Source organism: Macaca mulatta, chromosome 17 (assembly GCF_049350105.2).
Source record: "Macaca mulatta isolate MMU2019108-1 chromosome 17, T2T-MMU8v2.0, whole genome shotgun sequence".
Taxonomy (NCBI): domain Eukaryota; kingdom Metazoa; phylum Chordata; class Mammalia; order Primates; family Cercopithecidae; genus Macaca; species Macaca mulatta.
In genome coordinates, this window is record NC_133422.1 from 67,989,989 (window position 1) to 68,002,093 (window position 12,105).

A 12,105-nucleotide genomic window follows, 5' to 3' on the forward strand; every position below is an offset into this window, starting at 1 on the left:
TAAGAGAATCAGCTACTCAAAATGGGACCAGGACTGTGGAGAGGTGGCACGTCCTTCAGAAGGGGCAGGGAGGGCTGACAGGGAGAGTTGCAGAGGGACACAGATAGATTGAGATAAAAAGGTTAGCCTTGTGTGGCTTAGGGGTCAAGTTCATGACATGAGGCCCAGCCACCGGCTGTGAGACTTGGCTTCACGACGACTCCACCCAGCATGGGTGCCCATAACGCAGTTTCACGTGACTCTCCCTTAACCGCAGAGCGTGGTCGAAGATGAAACCTGTGTGGTTTTCAAAAAGGGCCAGCTCTGGTTTTCAACAAAGAGACTTTTAATAAAGCCGTAAACTGGGTGAATCATAGTCCTCCTTGGCTTCTCCTTTCTTCTCCTTTGTAATTTTAATCCTCTTGTTTGTTTCTGAGCTGATTTCATCATTTTTATCTACTTGTCTAAACGAACCCAAACTCCTTAAAATCTTCAAGTTAGTTTCTGTTAATATTTAATATTTCATTTCAGGTTTCCACGTTGGATTCACATAGGTCACAAAAAAATGCACCACTATCACCACCGCACCTGGCTATTTGGGCCATGGGAAGCCTCTTTTTCTCAGGAAGGAAGGCCTGTGGTCACGTTCCCCTGGAGATGAGGGAGGATTCTCCTGCCTTAGTAGCTCTGCCTTATAACATTGGAAGTTTTGAATAGAAACTTCATCTGTGGGAGGGTGGTTACAGAAAGCAAGTTTAAAGTGATTAAATGTTTCAACAAGAATGGTTTGACTATAAGATCTGAAAAACTGAGTAAGTAACTAGAATTCACTGCTTAGGAGAGACAAAATAGAATCGAACTGTTACCGATAAAAGATTGGGTCGTCTTGTTTTTTGTTTGTTTGTTTTGTTTTTTGAGATGGGGTCTTGCTCTGTCGCCCAGGATGGAGTGCAGTGGTGCGATCTCAGCTCACTGAAGCCTCTGCCTTGCCCTCCCGAGTAGCTGGGATTACAGGCATCCACCACCAAACCCCGCCAAGTTTTGTATTTTTAGTAGAGACGGGGTTTCACCATGTTGGCCGGGCTGGTCTTGAACTCCTGACCGCAAGTGATCCACCCACCTCAGCCTCCCAAAGTGCTGGGTTACAGACGTGAACCACCATGCCCAATCTGGGTCTGCTTATTTAAGTTATTAATGAATATTTTTTACTGATTTACCTATAGCCATGTGGAGAGTACGTGATATTTCAAATATCTTCAATATAAGTGACATTTTTTAGCCCCAAATGTCGCATGCCTTAATTCTATATTTGAGCATAAGCTTTACACTTGGTTTGTGGTAAAATGGAGCATTTCCTCTAGTGTTATGTGATATGATGGCAGTGGGTGAAAGAGTGAAATTCTGGCCGGGCGCGGTGGCTCAAGCCTGTAATCCCAGCACTTTGGGAGGCCGAGACGGGCGGATCACGAGGTCAGGAGATCGAGACCATCCTGGCTAACACGGTGAAACCCCGTCTCTACTAAAAAATACAAAAAAGTAGCCGGGTGAGGTGGCGGGCGCCTGTAGTCCCAGCTACTCGGGAGGCTGAGGCAGGAGAATGGCGTAAACCTGGGAGGTGGAGCTTGCAGTGAGCTGAGATCCGGCCACTGCACCCCAACCTGGGCGGCAGAGCAAGACTCCGTCTCAAAAAAAAAAAAAAAAAAAAAAAAAAAAAAAAAAAAAAGAGTGAAATTCTGTATCTTATTACAGTAGAGTACTGAGGAAGATGACAGACTCTCCTTATTTGGAGAACAGGAAGTGGCCTAGGATTGAAATCCAAAAAAATCAAATGTGTTTGATGTTACCAGTAGTGACCTGCCTTGATGTGGCTTCTTCAGATGCAACTAGAACCAAAAATTGTGACATCTGAAAGTAGTGAGAGAATTTGAGGAACATGAGTCAGAACCTGCTACCTAAAATTTCAGCCTCTGAAGTCACTATTCCCAGGATGAATGACTGGCTTTACAGAGTCTCTGCAATTATCATCACCTGGAGTAACTGGAGAAAAAGTTGTTTGAGAAGACTAAGGCTTAATTGAAATAGCATTTTGAAGATTCTTTCTGAGCCATTCGGATTTCCTTACTTGATCTCTATAACTGCTTCAACTTATCTAGAGAGCAGTTCTATTCCTTCTACTACTTGAATGAATAAGATAAAAGCAATTTGTGTTTTACTAACATCTGCATCAGAGTTATGTGATATTTGTTAAAGATGTTTAAGTCCTGGACACCATGCTGACCAGTAGACTCGAAGGGTTGTAAACTGCATTTTTAAAAAGCGTTTCTTTGGCATCCTAAAATTTGGGAACTCTCTAGTATGGGAGCCAGTAGCCACATACATAATGAATGCTTTTGTTGATACTGATGTTATTACTACAATTAATTTTAATGAAAACTGAAGCTGATTAAGACACTCTTACTGCTTGTTTCTGCTTAAAGATGTCTTTTTCCTTTATTTTTTAATTTTTTTATTTTTGAGACAGGGTCTCTGTCACCCAGGCTGGAGCACACTGGTACAATCACAGCTCACTGTAGCCTTCACCTCCCAGGCTCAAGTGATCCTCCTGCCTCAGCCTCCTGAGTAGCTGGGACTACAGGTGCTTACCACCATGCCCAGCTCATTTTTATTTATTTTTGTAGAGACAGGGTCTTGCCATGTTGCCCAGGCTGGTCTCAAATTTCTGGGCTCAAGCAATCCTCTTGCCTTGGCCTTCCAAAGTGCTGGGATTACAGGAATGAGCCACAAATAATTCTTTAAAAAAGAATATGACAACTCTGGGTAAAAGAAAAAAATATTATTTACTTTAACTCCCTCTGTTCTTGAGCCATAATATTCTTGACCAGTGGTTCTCAAATTTAGCAGTGCATTAGAATCACTCTTGGGGTTTGTTAGAATACAGATTGCTGGGCCTCATCCCCAGTAGTTTCTGATTCTGGATGAGCCCTGAGAGTTTACAAGTTCTTCACAAGTTTCTTATAAGTTCCCATATGTTTTAGTTGGCTAGGGCTGCCATAACAAAATACTGTACACTGGGCGGCTCAAACAGCAGAACTTTATTATCTCATAGTTCTAGAGGCTCAAAGTCCTAGATCAAGGTGCTAGCAGTGTTGGTTTCCAGGAGGCCCCTCTCCCTGGCTTGCAGATGGCTGTCTCTTCATACAGTCATCTGTCTGGGCACATATGCATCCCTGGTGTCTCTTCTGGGTATTCAAATATCCTCTTCTTGTGAGGAAACCAGTCATATTGGATTAGGGCCCACTCTACTGACCTCATATTAACTTAATCATTTCTTTGAAGGCCCTGTCTCCAAATATGGTCATATTCTGAAGTACTGGCGGCTAGGACTTCAACATATAAATTTTGAGGGGGACAAAATTCAGTCTGTAACACCATATGATGGTGAGGCTATAGATCTAGGGACCACACTGTGAGAACCACACTTCCAGACTTGACTGGTCAAACAGGAAATATCTTCTGAAAATACATTTCTCAATCTTGGTAAGCAGTTCTTGGCCTTCTACTCTTTCTAACAACTTTCTCATGATGATCCTTTCGACGTCTCTAATTATTATCCTTGGCAGATAATTTTCCAGTCTGCAGTCTACGCCTCTCTGTCCTCAATGACTCTTAAATACGTGTCAGAAACCAACCTGGGTGTCTTGCCAGCAGCTCACACTTAGTATATTCACACTAGAGCTTATTTTGTTTGGTTTGGTCTTGCTGTTCATTTTGTTTCCCTGTTTCTGTGACATGACCACTCACTGGACATTGAAGTGGGACCATGGAGTCATATTTTGCATTTTCCTTTCCTCAGCACCAAATCGAGCAGCATCAACCTTTGCAAGTCTCTGTCCCCATGACCCTTTTTCATTTTGTGTCCAGCTTTGTTTAGGTCTCATTCATTCTTCTTTGAATGTTGCAACCTTTCTAGCTAGAATCTGTCCTTTTAGTCTCTCCTTCCTTTAATGAAGAGTATCTGATGTTGCTAGAGTAATCTTCCTAAAGCATTATTCTAATAAAAATTTTCAACTGTGGCTGTTCATAAGGTAGTGAGTTATCTCATTTGATTGTTCCCAGTCAGTGACAGATCGACCTTGTTCTATTCTTTCCCCACTTCTCATTACTGCACTTAACTAGTCTTAAAAAAAAATCAAGTGTTTTTCCACTGCTTGTTCAATAGGTAACATACCCAGCTAAAAAAAACCTCAGCTGCTACAAAAAGAAAGAGTGAGTCAGAATCTATCAGTCTCCTCCAGCCTGCTCCACTGATTCCCCAAATACTCACTTACATCTTTCTTCTCACACAGGACCCTGCACCCTTCCCAATGCAGGCACCCCGAAGTGCAATTCAGTTAGAATCTCCAGCTCAAGGTTAAAGATCTCTGCATGTTGTGCATTTGGCTCCGTCAGATCCCAGTGTGGATCATCATGGTTTGGTCAAAAATTATCTGCCCATCACACTAATATTCAATGGTACAGTAGGAACATAGTGACTGCAATATAGCATCTGTATTAGTCTGTTCTCATGCTGCTGATAAAGACATGCCCAAGACTGAGTAATTTATAAGGAAAAAGAGCTTTAATGGATTCAGAGTTCCGCATGGTTGGGGAGGCCTCACATCGTGGTAGAAGGTGGTAGGCAAAAGGCACGTCTTACATGGTGGCAGGCAAGAGAGAGAATGAGAGCCAAGCAAAAGGGGTTTCCCTTTATAAAACCATCAGATCTCATGAGACTTATTCACAACAGTATAGGGGAAACCACCCCTATGATTCAATTATCTCCCACTGGGTCCCTCCCACAACATGTGGGAATTGTGGGAGCTATAATTCAAGATGAGATTTGGGTGGGGACACAGTCAAACCATATCAGCATCCATGCAGAAAAGGAGAAAAATCAAAGATTTGAAGGCCATAGCAACTTTTAAATGATGCTGAGCCAGAAGCCAGAACAGTGAAGACTCTAGTCTAGGCAGTGGAGTTATTATCATGGCTGTTGTCCTTGGTGGTCATTGGCTTTACCTTCTCAGACACTCTTTCTGGTCCCTTCTCCTCTATGGTCTTTCCAAGGTGAGCATTATAAAGTACACTTTTCTTGGGGTCTGCATTCATACCCACCTCTTTTTGGTGTAAATTTGGAGACTTGGATTGTTGTAGGGATTGCACCATCATGATGCCAGGCTTGGAATTTCATTGGCAACACAGTTCCCTAAAAACCTGAGGGGCTTCCAATCTAGTTGCTGTTTTTCTATCCTATATGTGAATAACCAGAACAAGAGGTCCTGTTTTCATATAATTTTTGAGCCTAGAATCTCTAGTTTATTTCACACCGGCATTTGTGCTTTGAAAACTTCTCCTCCCCCAAATTAACTTGAGATGATTTGAAAAATAGGCATGGGGATCTTTGCAAATTTACTGCTTCCTTGTTTTACAGAAAATTCTGGAAGGGAAGACTTGGACAAGGTGTGGGGTCATGGTCTTATATCTTATAAATGTGGCTTGTGCTCTTGCCACTGGCTGTGGCTCACAAGAGTTTCACTTTGAAGTAAGGATGTAGTCAGTTTTTTCAGCCTGAAAATGTTCCACATTAGACCTGTTAACCTAGCTGCTGGCTGTGGCATCTTAGCAAAATTGCATTTCCTTCCACTGTGCTGGCAGACTACTAGCTCTAGCCTAGGTTTATCTCTTTTGTGTAGGATTTTGTTGAAAGTATCAGAACTAGCCAAAACACACCACCCTTCTAAAACTTTCCTACTATTTTCACTAATGCCACAGCCTTGGTTGGCACCTTTGAATGCTCTGCTAGTCAATGTTTTTACTAGGATCACCAGATCCCTAGTCTGCAATAGTTTTTTTTTTCCCCCTCCGAGAGATGATGTCTTGCTATGTTGCTCAGGCTAGAATGTAGTGATTATTTACAGATTCAATCATAGTATCATAGTTTTACCTTTTGTATGTCACTCAGATACCTCCTTTAAGTGAATCCTACATTTTAGCTAATGCAGTAGCTCTCTTTTGGTATCAAATTTTATATTAATTAGAATTAAGTTTGGGTGCACGTGTCAGAAAGCAAAAAGTAACAGTGGTTTCAATGATGCTGGTTTATTTTTCTTCCTTGTAAAAGAAGTTTGGAGGGAGGCAGTCTAGAGCTTGTGTAAAGACTCCCAGTGTCGTCAGTGTTTCGGGATCTGCCAGCTTTCCTCTCCACCTGCCTAGTGAGGACATTGACCTTGTGATTTAAGATGGCTGCTGGAAGTCCAGCCATCACATCCACTTTCCATACACAAAGAAATAGAAAGGGGAAGGAGAAGGGTATACCCTTTACCTTACACTGAGATTTTTGAGGAAATCTATACTCCATTATAACTGCACGGCCAAGATTTAGTTAATCATATGGCCACTCCTAGCTTCAAGAGAGGCTTAAAATATAGTCTTTTAGCTAAGTAGATGTATCCATCTATTTATCAAGGTTTTGTTACCAAAGTGAAAGGGAAGGTATACAGCAGAGCAGGAAACTAACAGCCTGTCACAGGTAAATGTGTAAGTAATAAGGAACATGGTAAAGAGGCCAAGCGTGGTGGCTCATGCCTATAATCCCAGTGCTTTGGGAAGCTGAGTGGGCAGATCACTTGAGGTCAGGAGTTTGAGACCAGCCTGGCCAACATGGTGAAACCCCATCTTTACTAAAAATACAAAAATTAGCTGGGCGTGGTTGCACGTGCCTGTAATCCCAGCTACTCAGGAGGCTGAAGCAGGAGAATCGCTTGAACTTGGGTTGCTCACTGCAACTTCTGCCATTGTACTCCTGCCTGGGCAACAGAGCGAGACTCTGCCTCAAAAAATAATAAAATAAAATAAAATAAATAAAAGAAAATGAAATAAAAAGAAACAAAGTAAAGAGTTTAATGTGCCTCAAGGGAGCTCCAGGGAGGTGTAAGTGGGAATTCTGCAGAGGGTGAGGTAGCAGTCAGCTACAACAGCCATGGAGGGCTTTCAAAAGAAGGTAGCATTTGAATTCAGTTTTAAAGAATGAGTAGGAGAGAAGTAGGGCATTTAAATTGGAGAACCAGGACAACTAAAGGCAAATATTTGAAAAAAATGCAAGGTCTATACCCATTTGACTAGACAGGGCTGGGAGTAGGGCGAGGCAAAGGGGATGTGCAGGGTACCTGAGATCCTCAGTTCCAGGGTCTTGCCAGCCTGGGATGAGCACCTCCACAGAATTATGCTCTAGATGCCTCACTGAACCTGTCCCTAGTCCTGGTCCTGCACTTGAATACATGATATATTAAAGGGACTGGTGGCAAGCCAGGCTGGGATGTCAGTCTTTTCTAATTTCTAGTAAAGATACTGAAGTCTGCTCCCACACATGTCCAGAAGAAAGCCTAACATCTTATGCCAGTTCCAGATGGCAATTTGGCAATTTTCCCACCAAAGGAAGGATTTTGCTGTTAACTAGCATGATAATTTCATATAGACCACACATCAAAGATGAATTGCCATGTTTTTTCTTGCCATGGTTATTCTGAGATTCTGAGTAGTATTTTAGTCTTTCATGATTAGACCCACATCAGATCTTGATGTGAAGAAAGATTCAGGACATTTGCTATGATGTTAATATAGCTGACACCTGCTGTAAAAGCCACACAAAACGAGGATGGTGGGAAGTCCCCCTCATTCTCCTAGTATGGCCTGCAATGCACATGCTCTCACAAGTCAGCGGAAGACGAGTGGTTGCAAAAGGCTTCACTCAAAGAAGTAAATTGGGAAAGCAGGAAGCGGGTTATACTGTGTGGTTATAATATCATGAAAGCAGTAAATGTCATGACACCTCTTTCCTAACCTCCCTAACTATGAAGTTGGAGTTCTAGACTTATCCCATCACCATGTGTCCTAGATGCTGATTCTCCTTCCAAAAATAGTGAAAGATTACTGGAAACTCCAGACATCAGTTGGTCTATCTGCAGCTCTGTGATAGTGGGGTAGGGAGTAGGTTATAGAAAACAGATTAAAATAATAGATGCAATTTACTGAGGTACCTTCTAGTTGCTAAGCTCTTGCCATGCATCATTATCTCATAAAGTTCTTTGTTCTTACTTTTAATTATAGATAGAAGAAATAGAAGTTTATATAGAGATTTAAAGCATTTTTTTTTTTTTGAGAGAGGGTCTTGCTCTGTTGTCCAAGCTGGAGTTCAGTGGTGCAATCAGGGCTTACTGCAGCATTGAGTTCCTGGGCTCAAGTGATCCAAACACCTCAGCCTCCCAAAGTCCTGGGATTACAGGCATGGGCCACTGTGCCCGGCTGCTTTTTATTTTATTTTAAAAAATTATTTTAGAGATGGGATCTTGCTATATTGACCAGTCTGGTCTCAAACTTCTCCCACTTCAGCCTCCTGAGCCTCAGGAGCTACAGGCAGACACCACTATACCCACTTACAGAGATATTAAGTTTCTTGTTCAGTGGCCATCTCCATCTGGCTTATGTTAAAGAACCTTCTCTAGTGGTAACCCACTTCCTCTTGAGGGGAATATCTTGGGGCAAATTTAATCATAGGGAAGTTATTTTTTATGTATGATTCAAAAGTTGATTTTCTATACCTTCTGCTTACTGATTTTTTTTTTTTTTGAGACAGGGTCTTACTCTGTTTCCCAGGCTGGAATACAATGCCACGATCTCTGCTCACTGCAGCCTTGACCTGCTAGGCTCAAGCAATCCTTCCGCCTGTAGCTGGGACTACAGGTCTGTGCCACCACTAATTTTTAACTTTTTGTAACGATGGAGTCCCTTTATGTTGTCCAGGCTGGTCTTGAAACCCTGAGCTCAAGCAATCCTTGAGCCTGGGCCTCCCCAAATGATGGAGTTAAACGTGTGAGCTGCCACACCTAGCCTGGTTACTGGTTCTTAATTCTATCCCTACCACTGAAGTCCTTAAAATATGCAAAAATAGTTATCATGTTTACAGGTTTTCCTTGTCTCTTGATTGAAAATTCAAGTTCCTCACATGGCCTGATTCCAAACTTCTTCCTCACTGGGGTTGCCATTCTTTTGTTATGTTCCAGTTTGTCTGTAAGCTCTACAGAGAACTGAATACAGTAACCCACTTGTGGGTACTAACTGTAATGTTTAGAAGGACTGTCACTTCCCTCACTCTAGATGTTATATGTCTTTCTTCCTTTTCTTTTTTCCTTCCTTCCTTCCTTCCTTCCTTCCTTCCTTCCTTCCTTCCTTCCCTCCCTCCTTCTCTCTCTCTCCCTTCCCCCTTTCCCTCTTTCCTTCTTTCTTTCTCTTTCTTTCTTTCTTTCTTTCTTTCTTTCTTTCTTTCTTTCTTTCTTTCTTTCTTTCTCTTTCTTTCTTTCCTTCTTTCTTTTTCTTTCTTTTTCTTTCTTTCTTTCTTTCCTTCTTTCTTTTTCTTTCTTTCTTTCTCTTTCTTTCTTTCTTTTCTTTCTTTCTTTCTTTCTTTCTTTCTTTCTTTCTTTCTTTCTTTCTTTCTTTCTTTCTTTCTTTCTTTCTTTCTTTCTCTCTCTCTCTCTCTTTCCTCTTTCTTTTTTCTTTCTCTCTCTCTTTCTTTTTTTCTCTCTCTCCTTCCTTCCTTCCTTCCTTTCTTCCTTCCTTCCTTCCTTCCTTCCTTCCTTCCTTCCTTCCTTCCTTCCTTCCTTCCTTCCTTCTTTCAACAGAGTTGACAATCTCACTCTGTCATATAGGCAGAAGTGCAGTGGTGCAATCATAGCTCACTGTAGCCTTAAACTCCCTGGTCCAAGCATCCTCCTGCCTTAGCCTTCCCACCTACAGGACTACAGGTGCACACCACCACATCTGGCAAATTAAACAAATTTTTTGTAAAGATGGGGTCTTGCTGTGTTGCCCTGCTTGCTCTCAAACTCCTGAGCCCAAGTGATCCTCCTGCTTCAGACTCCTAAAGTGCTGAGGTTACACGTGTGAGCCACTGTGCCAGTCTAGATACTGTATTTCTATTAATGGAATGTAGAGTTCCACATATTTTAGGGTGTCAGGGACTATATATAAAACTGTATATTTTATACTTATATACTTCCATTAAATATACCATTGATGAAATCCCTAATTTTTTTTTTCACATTTGCTTTTGCTATGCCTTGTTACCTCTGTACTCCGTTTCTTCAGGTGGGTTTTTTGGATGCAAACACAGACCTTAACATTTGTTTCAGTGAAATAATATTTTATTAAATTCAATACGTTGCTCCAGGTGCTTAAGATTTTTTTTGAGATTGATTTTTGCCACCCACCATACTTACTATTACTGCTAGCTTCATTGCGTCAAGTAATATGAAAACCCATTCTCTATATCTTCTTCTTTTTTTGAGACAGAGTCATGTTCTGTTGCCCAGGCTGGAGTGCAATGGTGCGATTTCAGCTCACTGCAACCTCTGCCTCCTGGGTTCAAGCGATTCTCATGCCTCAGCCTCCCAAGTGGCTGAGATTACAGGCGCCCACTACCATGCCTGGCTAATATTTTGTATTTTTAGTAGAGACAGGGTTTTGCCACATTGCCCAGGCTGGTTTTGAACTCCTGAGCTCAGGCAATCCGCTCGCCTTGGCCTCCCGAAGTGCCTGAGATTACAGGCGTGAGCTACCGTGCCAGGCCAAAACCTGTCCTCTATCTCTTCTAACAGTGCAACTAACAAACTGTTGACATTGATCCGTCAGAAGGAGATCACTCTCCAGCATCTGCTTAGACCATCTGCTCTTCTTTTGCCATTCAGATCCTTGTTCATCATGTTTTCCCTTCAGAAATTTTCCCATATTTGAATGTTTTCAAAGTCTATCTGTTTTTCAAGGTCTAATTCAAAGCCCGTCTCCTCCATGAGGTCTGCTCTGATCCACTGTGATTTTCCCATCTCGGAAATTCCTAGGCAAATTTTGACTCTTCACTCCTAACCTCCCAATTCTTTCTGTGAATGTAAACTCCACCTTCACTTCCAGTCTCATGAAGGCAAGCACTATGTTATTTATTAGCCTCTAGCCTCTGGCTGTCCCAGTACCAGGCTGAGGATAGTGTTTAACTGTTACTTGTTTGGATTGATGAGGCCAGTAGTCCTCAACAGGAGATGGTTTTACCCACCTCCTCCTCCCTCTCCAGGGAACGTTTGGCAATGTCTGGAGACATTTTTTGTCATCCTACTGAAGGGTGCTGCTGGCACCTATCTGGTGAGTAGAAGCCAAGGATTCTGCTAAACATCCTGAAGTGCACCGGATGGTCACCGCCCTAAAGAATCATCCAGAATGTCAATAATGCTGATGTTGGGTAACTCTGTATCAGACAATTCAGGCATGTCTTGATTGGCTTTTTAAAAGACGATTCCATCTTTCTGTTAAGAACTACATTTTGGTGACAGATAACATGTCTGCTGACCCTTCCTGGAAGGAATGCTGCCTCCGCGTAGTCACTTCCGTGGTTCAAGCTAGGGAGGTCAGTTTGTCCTGGTTAGGTTACTGAAAGAAGATGATAATGGGCGAGTTCAAGCCAGGGCGGTCAGTTTGTCCTGGTTAGGTTACTGAAAGAAGATGATAATGGGCGAGTTAGCAGGTATGGGCCTAATAAAAGTGATTCCACAAGCTACAACTAAAAATTAGTTTTATTAGTTTCTGGCTATGCCCTCTATAAATGTCTAGGTTTTGGCTTCATTTTATTTGTGTGTTAGAATGAGATAGTAATAACTTTCCTCTCGCTATTTCATAAGGATATTTTAAAGAAAAAGGACATCATTTAGGTGAAAAGTTTTGAATTCTCTGGGTGGGAAAATGACTATTAAAGCATTACAATGATAATTATTAGTGGATATCTGGGGTACATGGGAACAAAGTACTTTATATAAGGTGCTTTATACTGCAAAGAAAAGACGCAACTAAAGCAAACACGTTGTTCTGGTTCTAACTTATATTTCTGTGGCCAGGCTTGATCTCCTAAGCTATATATATGTCTTCCCACCACGATCTGAGGAGACCCTACCAGAAACCGTCTTCCTGACCCATGGATTGTGGCCAGGTCCAAGAGAGTACATGAGAAACAATAAGAAAATGTTTGCTAATCTTAGGATGTAAGAGTGCTTT

General features: G+C 41.9%; 1 long non-coding RNA gene across 4 annotated transcripts in view; it reads left to right on the top strand.

The window, feature by feature from the left end:
* LOC144336294 (uncharacterized) overlaps positions 1 to 12,105 on the top strand; it is a 66,117-nt gene that overhangs the window by 37,468 nt on the left and 16,544 nt on the right. For all 4 annotated transcript variants that reach the window (XR_013407924.1, XR_013407923.1, XR_013407925.1 and 1 more), the window contains 2 exons: positions 8,651 to 8,757; positions 11,949 to 12,092. This is a non-coding gene — a long non-coding RNA (uncharacterized LOC144336294). The remainder of the gene's footprint in view (positions 1 to 8,650; positions 8,758 to 11,948; positions 12,093 to 12,105) is intronic.